Below are 15,089 nucleotides of genomic sequence, written 5' to 3' on the forward strand. Positions count from 1 at the left end.
AATTGTCCATTTCATCCAGATTTTCCAGTCTTCTTGAGTACAGGCCTTTTAGTAGGATCTAATGAGTTTTTAAATTTCCTGTTTCTGTTGTTATGTCTCCTTTTCAGTTCTGATTTTGTTGATTTGAATACTCTCTCAGGGAAATATTTTAACATCAGATTTCCTGCTCTTAGAAATCAAATAACCTGTCAGACCAGTATTCTTCTCAAGGTTAATACTCTAGGGTCATCTAAGCCAGGTCTGTCCCTCAGCTCTTCTTGCTGGCTATTTCCTGGTCAGTCATTTCCTCTGTGGTGTTGAAGAGCGGCAGAGGGTTGAGAAAGGACATCAAAGTCACCCTAAAACTCTACCCTAGTGTTCACACACTGAGAGGCACTTAAGATTCACCTAAGAACTACTCAAGTGTGTACACGTGGACTCCACCACAAAGAAAAGTAAATCAAAGCAGACATGGCCTCAGGAGTTTGGAGACTGACTCATCTGTGCTTGCCCAGTGAGTATTTCATACACTATACTTTATCCAAAGGATCAGAGCCAGAGCCACCAAGGGAGTGGCAGGATGTGGAGTGCAATTACAGCCAATGGCATCCTCAGTGTCAAGCCAAGCAGCTGCAGGGAAGCCTCAAACCCAGACCGCTGGGCGGGGCAAGGAAGCAAGGAAGGCTTCCTAAGGGAAAACCATTCCCAAGTATATTACAGCTCAATACGACGGATGCGCTCGGATGATTCTTGGTGAAATAACTCTGCACTTTCTTCCTTGTAAACAAGGAACTTATGAACATTATGGGGTTGTCTAGGATCCAGGGGTAGATGTTTCTAGTTGGCTCAATAAGAGAGGTTAGGATGCTTCATTTGCATGTGGGATGGGCTTAAGTTGTCCCTAAGGTACATCATCCAACTACTGGAATGTCATGTTTACTTGTTCTGAAACCTGTAGGCCTTGGCCTGACTTGGAACTAATGCCTACTGTTCTCAATTATGAGAATTGCCGGGGTCTTTAAAACCTACTTCCATTTTGCCGGGTCTTTTGTCTCGTGGCAGGATCCAGTGCCCCACATAAAATTACACAAAAAGCCATGTCATGTAATCCATGCATGGGGGAGAAAACTAAACAGAAGGCCCTCAAAAGAAGACCCACAAAGGTAGACACTTCAACAAGTGTTCAGCATCCTCACCATCCCGGGAAGGGAATTAAAGTTGTTTGAGGTGACAGGTCCCCCCTCCACCTGACTGGTAACACGGAAAATGACAGGCAGGACGGGGAGAATCATGGATGCTCACACACTGATGGTGGGAAGTGAGACCGGGGAAGTGACCCTGGATGCCAGCATGAAAGTTCCTCAGAACAAGGAAAAGGGGACTCCTGCCTGATCCATCAATGTAGGGCACAGATCCTCAGACATCCAGGCTCATGGTTGCCCTGTTCACTATGGCTCAGAAGGGAACCGACAGGATGAGCACAAACATGTGGGAGGGGATGAGAAATCAGGAACACTGACGCACCATTACATGTGAAGGAAATTTCAGATAAGCAAGGCAGGTGTAGCTTCAGAAATGCAGATTTTTCAAGGTGAACCCCATACCCCCTGTGCCATGCATCCTTCAGCAAGGAGCTCCCATGAACCCATTGAATCAGCCAGACTTAGAACAGTTCTGTGGTCTGTTGCTGGGGTCCAGCCTCCACACAGGATTGGTGGGCTCAACTAGAAGCAGTGATATCTGGAAGGCCCTTAAGGAACAAACAGGCAGTGTTTTTGGGTACAAACTGAAAGGCAGTCTCAACTGGAGGATGAGCTTGCTCTGTCTCTGTCGCTGTCTCTGTCTCTGTTGCTGTCTCTGTCCCACCCCTCCCTCCCTCCCCTTACCTTGCTTGCAGCTTGAGGTTGAGCACACTCACTAGCACTTTCTCCTCCAGAGATCCCATGCTAGCCTCTCTCTGCTTCCCAGTCTCTCTCAGGCTTTAGTTGAGCTCCCTCTTTAGGCTTGAGGCTGCTCTGTCTCTTTCCTTCCTGCACACTCACACTCTCTTGCCTCTGCCAGGCCCCAGTCTTTGATTGTTACACGAAGGAGGTAGACATTGTGTAATCATTACCAGATGTGCCAGACTCAAAAGAAAGACCACATCTCACAAAGAACTAAGAACCAAGAAGTATGATTGTTCCCCAAAGTTTCAAGCATCCCCTTTTCCCAAGCCCATGGCCAAAATAAGAATTACAAACTTGTCATTTGTACTTCAGAGCTCAGAGCTCCAGGCCAGCTACAAGGGGTTTCCTGAGAAGCTCTAATGATAAATGGCACGGCAAAGGTGGCAGGCAGTGGTTAGAAAGAGACAGGTTAATCCCTAACTCAGCACTTCTGCTAGCTTCTGCTTCTGCATGCTGCAAACAATGATTCTCATAAGAGTCCCAGTGCATTAACTTGGTTTTACTAGTGTATACATGTATGCATTCTACATCTTCTTTTAGAAGTCTCCTTTTTCCTTGCTTATCATTCATAGCCAATGGAGACCAGGAACCACTCTCAAGTATTATGTAAAACCATTTAATAAGTTCAATAGCTTTTTCCCTCATGAATCAAAGTATCCTGTGTTTGTGTTCCCTTCTTCCATTTTTCCCTGGTCTCATGATTGTTTCTCTCATATTAATGATTTTCCTAGTTCTAGTAAATTTCTTCTTTCTGGTAATAGACCCTGTATGATTCTCTGTTCCATTTTCTTTATTTCTAGACATAATTTCTTCAAACTTTATTTGCAAGTCAGACATTAACCAGAAACTACTGTTGTGCAGTTATTGCGTCGTTCCAAAAATGAGAGTGCACCCAGGGTTGTTGGGTTAATTTTCCAGAACCTCTTTCACAGCACGATCCTGGGCCATTCAGAATGTGCTGTGCTGTCCCCCCATGCCTCAGTTTTTGATTGTTTCAGAATCATTATATCAAGGAACATCTAGTTACACAGAATTCAGGAGAGCAGAGGGAGAAATAGGAAAATCAGATATAATAGACTAATTATGCACACCATGGCTGAGTGAAAAGCAATTACAAACAGATGAAATCTATATACCCATTGTCCAAGGCTAAAGTTTGACAAATGGGAACAACCTTTTACAAAGGAGCTGCCAGCAGTCTTCTGAGATGTCACCATCCAGGCCTGCTGAGGGCAGTTCCTTATTCCTGATGGCCGACCCCCTGGAGGGATGAGTGTCCTGCTTCTGAGGGTCCCATGTCATCCATGTCATGGTACGCTATCCCCAGAAGTCTGCTGTTGGCACCACATCTGGACTACACAGATATTTGTACATGTGTTTTCAAGGGATGCCGCCTAGTGCACAGACAACTCTTTTGTGTGGGAGACACAGGTTTATTGATAAGAGCCTTTGATCTGCAACTGAAAACCATACTCTAGATCCATGCTGCCTCAGATGCTGATTACACTGAGTGAGGACTGGGAGGACGAAGGTGGGGAGGACAAGGTGAGGATGCTCAGTAAGGACGGCTCTGTATTAACAGTGGGTCAGCCAAGCTTTCTCCAGAGGGCTGTTGGCCTCACGTGTGAAGCTGAGGCAGTTTAGTAGACAAAGGAACAGATAAGCAGTTTGGCTTGGTTGTCATGAATATCATGGTCAGAGTCGGGGAGTGTTAAAGAATGAGCGCTTCTGTCAGAGGGACATTCTGAAGTGGACTAACATGGAGGCTTTCTTCATAACTGTTGAGAGACCCATGAGCTTGACACAGTAAGCCCTGGAGCTAAAGGTTTAGGAGAATGAAAGAGGGGAGAGACAGGAAGGATAAGAAAGAAAAAGAGGAAAGGGAGGGAAAGAGAGAATGTGTAGACACAAACTTAGAGAGATGGAGTGGGTTTTATTCGTTCCTTAGGTTCAACTCACTTTAAATATTTACTTCTCTCTTAGTGTATAAATTATAGCTGAGTTTTGGGTTTTAACAAGAACACTGGTTGTGATGTATAAAACTAGTGATACAGCATTACAGAAGTGACTCCATTTCCCACATTTCTTATAAAAGCAGCCTCTTTGTCCAGGCTCACACAAACTTTGAAATTTCTACCTGCACCCAATATGGCTCCTGATCCTGCCTTCTCCGGATTGGCGAGTTCTTTTGCATGGACTGCTCTTATGTCAGTGTAGACAACTACAGGTTCAGGAATGCTACAACTATGGTGACACTGAAGACAAGAGCAGCTTGAGCTTCCAAACAGGGAACAGCAGCTCACAGGCCAAGTGCAGCCTGGTATCTCACCAGGCCGTAGGTGACCAGAGATCTGTCTTAAAGGGGAGGTGATATTAATCAGGCTCTCACTTGGATAAGGAACTGGAAGAGGAATTTTCCTTGGTAGTGGGAGCTGAAACTAAAAGGATGTGGATGGGGAAAGGGCTGTTCAAAGTTTGGGTTAACAAAATGTAACACACTGTCAAGATTGTGGCTCCATGGTCATTCCTGTAGGGTGAGAGCCCACGGTCTGTCCATGGTGAGGTTCCTGTACTGCCCTGAAATCCAGCCTAGCTTGCAGTGCTCATGTACAGGGTTTCCCCGTGTGCCTGCAGCCTGGGTTCCTGGTTTCTCCAGACAGTGACATCCTTCACCTCCATGTGCATAACTCCAGGAACTCTCCTCTGTAGTCCTGCTACTTCTCTGTTGTACCCAGGTGAGCTTGACCATAGCAGGGCTCTACGCGCGTGTGTTAAAGCATACTTTTCATCTTTCCCTAATGCTACTCCTTAAGACCCAATACCTTTCTGTTGGAGATTCAGCTCATGGCTGCCATTATGAAAGGGCAGCAGCAGTGAGCTGTGTGCATGGCCAGCGGTTATTTAATATCTGTAGCGTCACCGTCCAAAATCTTCATTCTGAATTACTGTTGGTGACAGATCAAATCAAATAATTAAAAAACCCCACATATTTCATGCATGGCACTACAGTGCAGGGAAGCTGCCAGAGAGCACGGATCCTCCCAGAGTAAGCCAAGGGAGCAGATCATCCTTGGGTGAAAATTAGGTTTGGGGAAAGTAAAAGTTGCTTAGTATTAATATTTACTCCCCCTGATTCTTTGTTATTCTGGGGCCGGAAACCTATGGCTTCAGGCAAAGCAACACCTGTTCCTTAAGAGTGGGTACAGGGGGTGCAGGGGGTGGTGTGATGGGTTTATTGCTAGAGCTCTCACTTCTCATGACAGGGCCTGGAGCCCTTCACTGGCCAGGCTGGTTAACTACTTGTGAATTAGAATGGAAGGAAAGCAAAATAACTAAATTTTTGTATACAAGCAAATATGCACAGACACACAGACACACACATTCTAGTATATCCATCTGTCTCAATCAACTCTATACACACACGTACATATTACCAGACAGACATATACATTTTGATGAATGGTTGGATGGATTGGGCAAAGCTCCCCTAGCCAAGCCCATCTTTCTTTTCATAGGCAAAATGTCTAAGAAATTACCTCATATAAAATGTTACACAAAATGGAGGTTACGATAGGATGCTGATATTATTTCAGAGCCTGTTTGATTCTACAAGCTCCTTCTATGTTCAAAGCAGCAGTTTTCACATGGCCTTGCCTTATCATAGTGCACACCCTGGCTTTATCCTTGAATATGCCCTAGAATGAATGGTCTTCCTTGATCACAAATTGACCCGTCTATTATTTCTCTTAAGCGTAAGTACAAAAGCTCACTGTATTCCTTACTATGCAGCCTTTACTTAATATTATGAGGAATGGGCACATTCTATTCCTGATTCTGACTTTGTTACTTTTTTTTTTTTTGAAAAACAACTAAAGCCATCTTTTAAAACTTTCTTCCTGGATAGCTCAGGGGAGACAGCCACTTCTGCTTACATTACTGGCCAAAGAGGAACCTGCCTAGTACCCTCTGGATACAGGAAACTAGGAGCAGTCAGGGGCAGGATCCTTCCAGTTTCTGCTTGAGCCCAGAGCTAAAAGCCAGTTGCCAGGAGTGCTAACACACCTGAGAGCAGAGGTAAGACCACCACTTCTGCTCCAAGTGACCTGCCTGGAGGCTTCTGGACACACAAACCCAGGAGCAGTCTGTGACAAGACCCTTCCAGTTTCTACCTGCCCTGGAGCTGACCCAGTCCAACAGCTCTCTGGCTGAAAAAAAAAAACCAGAGGTTAGGTCTACAGGACTGCCGACACACAGTCTTACAAGAGGGTCAAGCCACTGTCAATGACAGCAAGACAAGCAAACACCAGAGACAACCTGATGGTGAGAGGCAAGCACAGGAACCTAAGCAACACAAACCAAGACTACTTGGCATCATCAGGGGCCAGTCCTCCCACCAGAGCGAATACTGGATATCCAAACACACTGGAAAAGCAAGATTTGGATTTAAAATCACATATTATGGTAATGACAGGGGACTTTAAGAAGGACATAAATAACTCTCTTAAAGAAATACAGGACAACACAGGTAAACAAGTAGAAGCCCTTAAAGAGGAAACATGAAAATCCCTTAAAGAGTTTCAGGAAAACACAAACAGGTGAAGGAATTGAACAAAACCATCCAGGATTTAAAAATGAAAATAGAAACAATAAAGAAATCACAAAAGGAGACAACCCTGGAGATAGAAAACCTAAGAAAGCGATCAGGAGTCATAGACATGAGCATCATCAACAGAATATAAGAGATAGAAAAGAAAATCTCAGGGGCAGAAGATACCATAGAAAACATTGACACAACCGTCAAAGAAATTGTAAAACTCAAAAAGCTCCTAACCCAAAACATCCAGGAAATCCAGGACACAATGAGAAAATCAAACCTAAAGATAATAGTTATAGAAGATAGCGAAGACTCCCAACATAAAGAACCAGTAAATATCTTCAACAAAATTATAGAAGAAAACTTCCCTAACCTACAGAAAGAGAAGCCCATAAACATACAAGAAGTCTACAGAACTCCAAATAGTCCAGAAAATAAATTCCTCCCATCACATAATAGTCAAAACACCAATCACAAAAAACAAAGAAAGAATATTATAAAGAGTAAGAGGAAAAGGTCAAGTAACATATAAAGGCAGACCTATCAGAATTACACCAGACTTCTCACCAGTGACTCTGAAAGGCAGAAGATCCTGGGCAAATGCCATACAGACACTAAGAGAACACACATGCCAGCCCAGGCTACTATATCCAGAAAAAGTCTCCATTACCATAGATGAAGAAACCAAGATATTCTATGACAAAACTGAATTTACACAATCTTCCCACAAATCCAGCCCTACAAAGGATAATAGATGGAAAACTCTAAAACAGGCAGGGAAACTACACCCTTGAAAAAGCAAGAAAGTATTCTCCTTGCAACAAAACAGAAAGAAGAGAGTCATACAAACATAATTTCACTCTAACAACAAAAATAACAGGAAACAACAATCACTATTCCTTAATATCTCCTAACACCAATGGACTCAGTTCCCCAATAAAAAGCACAGACTAACAGACTGGATAAGTAATGAGGACCCAACGTTTTGCTGCATACAGGAAACATACCTCAGTGACGAAGACAGATACTACCTCTAAGTAAAAGGCTGGAAAACAATTTTCCAAGCAAATGGTCCTAAGAAACAAGCTGGAGTAGCCATTCTAATATTGAATAAAATCAACTTTCAATCAAAAGTTATCAAAAAATGACACTTCATACTCATCAAAGGAAAAATCCACTAAGACGAACTCTCAATCCTGAATATCTATGCTCCAAATGCAAGGGCACTTACTTACATTCATAAAAGAAACCTTACTAAAGCTCAAAGCACACATTGCACCTCACACAATAATGGTAGGAGATTTCAACACCTCGGTCTCATCAATGGACAGATCATGGAAACAGAAATTAAACAGAGACATAGAGAAACTAACAGAAGCTATGAACCAAATGTACTTAACAGATACTTATAGAACATTTCATCTTAAAACAAAAGAATATACCTTCTTCTCAGCACCTCATGATACCTTCTCCAAAATTCACCATATTATCAGTCACAAAACAGGCCTCAACAGATACAAGATTGAAATAATTCCATGCATCCTATGAGATTACCATGGACTAAGACTGGTCTTCAATAACAACAAAAAAGACAGAAAGCCCACATAAACATGGAAGTTGAACAACGCTCTACTCAGTGATAACTTGGTCAAGGAACAAATAAAGAAATTAAAGACTTCTTAGAATTTAATGAAAATGAAGGCAGAACATACACAAACTTTTGGGACATAATTAAAGCAGTACTAAGAAAAAAATCTGGGTGCCTCCAAAAAGAAACTGGAGAGAGCATACATTAGCAGCTTGACAGCACACCTAAAAGCTCTAGAACAAAAAGAAACAAATACACCCAAGAGGAGTAGATGACAGGAAATAATCAAACTCAGGGCTGAAATCAAGCAAGTAGAAACCAAAAGAACTATACGAAGAATCAACAAAACCAGGAACCGGTTCTTTGAGGAAATCAACAAGATAGATAAACCCTTAGCCAGACTAACCAGAGGGCACAGAGACAGTATCCAAATTAACAAAATCAGAAATGAAAGGGAGACATAACAGAATCTGAGGAAATTCAAAAAATCATCAGATCCTACTACAAAAGCCTATATTCAATAAAACTCGAAAATCTGGACGAAAGGTCCAATTTTCTAGACAGATACCAGGAACCAAAGTTAAATCAGGATCAGATAAACCATCTAAAGAAATAGAGCAGTTATTAAAATTCTCCCTACCAAAAAGAGTCCTGGACCAGATGGGTTTAGAATTCTATCAGACCTTCATAGAAGACCTAATACCAATACTGTCCAAACTATTCCACAAAATAGAAACAGATGGAGCACTATCAAATTCCTTCTATGAAGCCACAATTATGTTTATACGTAAACCACACAGAGACATAACAAAGAAAGAAAACTTCAGACCAATTTCCCTTATGAATATTGATGCAAAATTACTCAATAAAATTCTTGGAAATCCAAGAACATTAAAACAATCATCCATTGTGATCAAGTAGGTTTCATCCCAGAGATGCAGGGATGGTTCAATAAACAGAAATCCATCAACATAATCCATTACATAAACAAACTCAAAGGAAAAAAAATGATCATCTAATTAGATGCTGAGAAAGCATTTGACAAAATTCAACTCCCCTTCATGATAAAAGTCTTGGAAAGATCAGGAATTCAAGGCCTATACCTAAATATAGTAAAAGCAACATACAGCAAACCAGAAGCCAACATCAAACTGAATGCAATTTAGTTTAATTGAAGCAATCCCACTAAAATCAGGGACTAGACAAGGCTGACTATTCTCTCCCTATCTATTTAATATAGTACTCGAAGTCCTAGCCAGAGCAATCAGACAACAAAAAGAGGTCAAAGGGATACAAATTGGAAAGGAAGAAGTCAAAATATCACTATTTGCTGATGATATGATAGTGTACTTAAGTGACTCCTAAACCTGATAAACAACTTCAGCAAAGTGGCTGCATATATAATTAAACAAATCAGTAGCCTTCTTCTACTCAAAGGATAAACAACCTGAGAAAGAAATTAGGTTTTTTCCTATCGAACCAGGTGGCCTCAGCCGTGAACAAGTGAACAACGCAGAATGGCCAAGATTAAGGCTCGGAACCTGCGCAGCAAGAAGGAAGAGCTGTTAAAACAACTGGACGATCTGAAGGTGGAACTGTCCCAGCTTCGAGTTGCCAAAATGACAGATGGCGCCGCGTCCAAGCCCTCCAAGATATGAGTCATATGCAAATCCATCACTTGTGTCCTCACTGTCATTAATCAGACTCAAAAGGAAAACCTCAGGAAGTTCTACAAGGGAAAGAAGTACAAGCCCCTGCACCTGCGACCCGAGAAGACGAGAGCCATGCGCTGCGGGCTCACCAATCACGAAGAGAAGCCGAAGACCAAGAAGCAGCAGCAGAAGGACCGTCTGTACCCACTGCGCAAGTGCGCAGTCAAGGCCTGAGACAGCGACAGTGACAATAAACTGTAAGACGATGAGAAAATAAAAAGAAATTAGGGAAACAACACCCTTCACAATAGTCACAAACAATAAAAAATACCTTGGAGTGACTCTAAACAAGCAACTGAAAGATCTGTATGACAAGAACTTCAAGTCTCTGAAGAAAGAAATTGAAGGTCTCAGAAGATGGAAAGATCTCCCATGTCATGGGTTGGCAGGATTAATATAGTAAAACTGGCCATTTTGCCAAAAGCAATCTACAGATTCAATGCAATCCCCATCAAAATTCCAACTCAATTCTTCATGGACTTAGAAAGAGCAATTTGCAAATTCATCTGGAATAACCAAAAACCCAGGATAGCAAAAACTATTGTCAACAATACAAGAACTTCTGGGGAAATCACCATCCCTGAAATTAAGCTATATTATGGAGCAATAGTGATAAAAAAAAAAAAAACAACTGTATGATATTGGTACAGAGACTGGCAGGTAGATCAGTGAAATAGAATTGAAGACGCAGAAATGAACCCACACACCTATGCTCACTTGATCTTTGACAAAGGAGTTAAAACCGTCCAGTGGAAAAAAGGCAGCATTTTCAACAAATGGTGTTGGTTCAACTTGGGGTCAGCATGTAGAAGAATGCAAAATGACTCATTCTTATCACTCTGCAGAAAGCTCAAGTCCAAGGGGATTAAGGACCTCCACATAAAACCAGATACACTCAAACTAATAGAAGAAAAAGTGGGGAAGAGCCTCGAACACGTGGGCACTGGGGAAAAATTCCTGAACAGAACACCAATGGCTTATGCTCTAAAATCAAGAATTGACAAATGGGGCCTCATAAAACTGCAAAGTTTCTGTAAGGCAAGAAGACAGCAACCAAGCAATTATAATTGTAAACCAGAGCTCATGGACAGGAAGGAAGAAGGTCAGTTTTATTCAGTGGGGCTGAGAAAATCCGTACATGTTTTGTTTTCCCTGGGTGATTTGACCAATCCGAAATTATTAAGGTCCTCAACAAGAAGATGCAAGACTTAATTAAGCTGTGTCCAGGGAGGTGAGAGGTGACTTACACAAAAAAGCCACTCAATACAGAAAATCTGTTGAGTACAGGTGTGGTATCCTAGTCAACAAAACGTTAGAACAATGGGCCATGTGACTCCAAAAGAAGGACAACCAATTTGAGACAAGGTCTGCAGAATTTTTAGCTAAAAGTAGAAATTATATGCATGCTCTCCAGCAAACTCCCCACGGGCCATGTCAGGTACTACCTAACATAACCACGTGGCATTAGCCATAGTCATCATGCAATAGCAGGAGCCCCACTGCCTATATCTCAGTCCAGCATAAGGATGGTGCGTTGCCCTCAGTAAGAGCAAGTGTAAGAGGGCTGGCCCTGACACTTGTTGCCCAGTCGGTGGTATGGACAAGAAAGGGACGCCCTCCCCTGCCCTAGTACCTCACTACCTGCAGGCATCATGAGACCTGGCACTGATGTTACCAGAGCAGGAGTGCTGCTCCTGCATGTCACTTGCTGCAGCATTCGGGAGGTCAGGCCCTGCACCATGCCTGAGTAGCACAGTAGAGCCAGCCCTGGTGGTATGAGTTGTGAAGAGTAGGTCCTGAGGGCCCTGCTTCTTGTCTGGAAGGCACTGGTGAAGATGAAGGACAGACCACCCTCCCCTCCCTAATCCCTTGCTATCTATGGCAGCCATGAAAGCTGGCCCCGTGGTCATCTGTAACAGAACTGGACATGCCCCTCACTAGCTGCAATCCTTGGGAGACTGGGACTGGCACCTTACCTGGGCAGCAGGGAAGAGCTGGCCCTGTTTTCAGGGATTTCTGATTGGGCACTACCCTTGGAGAGTGCAAAAGCTGCCAGGCTGACTTGCACAGATGTTTCTCAGGCCCAGATCTGGGGCTATGATTTGCCCCACACCAACATCTAGCCCTCTGATGAATTGCTCCACAAGTACAGGAAGGAACCAGTCCTACTAATCCTAATCTCCAGGATCTCCAAACATGGGAGGTTGACAATAACAAGATTCTGAGAGGTGTCACAGTGAAGTTCCAGTATTGATAGAGTGGCAGAAGCTTTATACCACACCAAAAAGCCATCATCATAAACTTTTGCAAGCAAGATGGTATAGGACCCAGTGTTACACACTGAAGCGTCCACAGGAGTTTTACCCCTTTAGTTGGGGGTTGGTTGCAAGGGTGAAGAGAGTGCACAGGAAAAAAGGGAGAAATGAGTGGGATTGAGGTGTGTGAGGTAAACTTCACACACACACACACACACACACACACACACACACACACACACACACACACACACCCCCAAACCATTATCAACTTAAACAAACAAAAAGCAGAACTTCCAATCCCAAGGCTCAGGGATCTTTAGATGAGAACTAGGAAGACTGTAAATGCCAAAGTGGTCGATAACATCAGGAACACAGCAGGGTTGTTGCAAATAGAAACTCACATTGACTGTCGCAGCACATGAGAACTGAGCAAGCTCACACCAGGAAGAATCTCATTAACAGGGATGTGGGAACATGGATAAGAAATCCCACCACAGGGCTGGAGAGATGGCTCAGTGGTTAAGAGCACCCGACGACTCTTCCAGAGGTCATGAGTTCAATTCCCAGCAACCACATGGTGGCTCACAACCATCTGTAATGAGATCTTATGCTCTCTTCTGGTGTATCTGAAGACAGCTACAGTGTACTTATATATAATAAATAAATAAATCTTTAAAAAAAAAAAGAAATCCCACCACAAGGTAAGAGATGGTTGGCACCTGACAGCTGATGAGAGGGGGAAAGTCAGTGTTCTCATGGCAAGCCCTGAGAGGGCAATGATATGCCAAGGCAGACTTCACCATTGAGATTTGTTGAGAAAAGAAGGAACAGAAGGAACAAGATGGGGAGGAAGAAGAGGCGGAATAGGAGGATAAGGGAGAAGAGAAGTAGGAAAAGAAAGAATAGAAAGATGAGGAGGAGGAAGAAAAAGAGGGGGAGGAGGGAGAGGAGGGGGAAGAGGAAGAGGAGTGGAAAACTTCTCGTAGTTGGGTGGTGTTGAGTATCCATGTTGTATATCCCTTCCCTGAGAGACTGGAACATTCATTTAGCATGGAAGCTCCTTAAATAGGAAGGTAACAATTCCAAATAATTTCAGGAAGTCCCTGAAACTGAACAGATTCCCTACATCTTTTTCCAAGATGTAATCAACCTAAGCTGCTCAGTCCCTCTCAGACAAGCCATGGTACAAGCTCAACTGTGAGACCAGACCAGCCAGCTGCCTGACAGAAGCAGAAAACAGCCATGCTGCCTGAATGAGTTTTAGAGCAACCGAGACTTACAACACTCTTCCACCTGTTGAGCTGCTGTCAGGCTGTGCAGTGTGCTCCAGGTTGCAAACTAAGGCAAGCTTGTCACCCAAGTTGGGGATAGGCTGTGGTGATTCACCTTTGAGTCATTTGTGTTCCTCTGAGTCATCTCTCATATTCCCCGTTGGAGTTTATTCCCACAAAACTCATTGTATTACCAAGCAGGACTGGGTGGTATCCCTACTATTTTGTTTCCTATCTGGGGTGGACAGATTTATATGTTACATATGCCCAGGGAAGGTTTTGGAGGGACCCACACATGTGAGGAGTAGAGAATGCTCCATACAGGGCTCAGGATTAAGATCAAACCACAAAACCACATTCAATGGGTGCATTTTCACAGGTGCTTTAAAGTGGCTGATTTCTAAGTCAGGCAGGGAACAGCAGCAAAGGACCTGGCTGCTGTGATTTTCAACAGGAAAAGGTGATAGACTGGGCTATTCTGGTTTGTTGTCTCCAGGCATTTGGGTGAGCCATGGGACAGCTTTTGATTGCTGAAGTTCAATGTTTTCATAGCTGGACCTTGGTAATATCCTGAGGAGGAAGACCTAGCCAAATAAGGGACTGGACTTTGTTGGCTAGCTTCAAGATTGTAATATAAGGTCTTACCAAGGAAGAGGGGATGGGGGAAGGGGGTTGCCTGCCTGAATTCTGTTTGTTAGGCTTGGCCTGCTGGAGGCCCCTCAGGGTTTGTCACCCAGTAGGTGGGCAGGAGTTGAGGGATGAGAGGGCATCTGTGGGAGTAGTTTGTGGAAGGGGTGATGAACATAAATTCTTAAAGAATTAATGAAATTATTGTTTAAAAGAAAACAGCAACAAATGCTGGCAACCAGGTAGACAATAGGACACAGCTCATGGGAGTGGAAGCTGCTCTAGTAACTGTGCAAGTCAGGATGCAGGTGGCACGGAACACACCGAACACAGATCTTCATGTGACACAGACAAAGGGCCCCAACATAGTGCTGTGACTACTCTGCTCCATGGACACCTCAAAATGTGGTCACCATTTAGAGAATAACAGCACAGGACAGCACAGCAGTACCAGTGGCCCTGGGGTGGTGTAGTGGTGAGAAACGGGCATCACTAGATCCTTTGCATCTAGGAGGAAAGAGAAAGGAAGATGGGAGGGGTTGTCTGACAGTGAGATTCGGGTCCCAAATGGAGCCCAGGTGTCAACTGCCAGGCTGGAAGATCACACCTGCCTCTGTATGCAGGATTCAGGTCAGGAATGCCACCAGGGACAGAGGGGTCAATGCTTGTCCTGTGATGGTACTGTACCTGACATCTTGCTCCATGAAAGAACAAAGACAAGGTATCTTTAATCCAATATCAGGAACCTTACATGGCTGGTATAAGGGGGTTTTTCTGGAAGGTACAGGATTGGTTGAGTGTACAGGAGGGCTGACAACCCAGCAGAAGTGTAGGACACACACTGTGGTTTGGGGGCAGGCAGCGTGACCTATGTGGCCACACCCAGCTGGAGAGATTAGACCCTGGAGCAACAGGAAGCCCAGTGAGTGTTTTACCCACTACACTGCATCCCCAGGCCTCAGGCTTAAACACTCAGTAAGCTGAGTGTGTTGACTTCCAATTTACTTTGTTCCAGGTCCGTGACTAAAAAGGACCTTCATCCTCAGTGTCCTGATGCACAGCACTGAAAATGCAGGTGTCATCTCTACAACAGAGCTTCTCCATTGGCGTTATA

At 43.6% G+C, this 15,089-nt stretch overlaps 1 pseudogene; it reads left to right on the forward strand.

Annotated features, from left to right (window-relative positions):
• The first annotated feature begins 9,624 nt into the window (after positions 1-9,624).
• Positions 9,625-9,993, forward strand: LOC116899558 (annotated as a pseudogene).
• The last annotated feature ends 5,096 nt before the right edge of the window (positions 9,994-15,089 follow it).

Source organism: Rattus rattus, chromosome 4 (assembly GCF_011064425.1).
Source record: "Rattus rattus isolate New Zealand chromosome 4, Rrattus_CSIRO_v1, whole genome shotgun sequence".
Taxonomy (NCBI): Eukaryota; Metazoa; Chordata; class Mammalia; order Rodentia; family Muridae; genus Rattus; species Rattus rattus.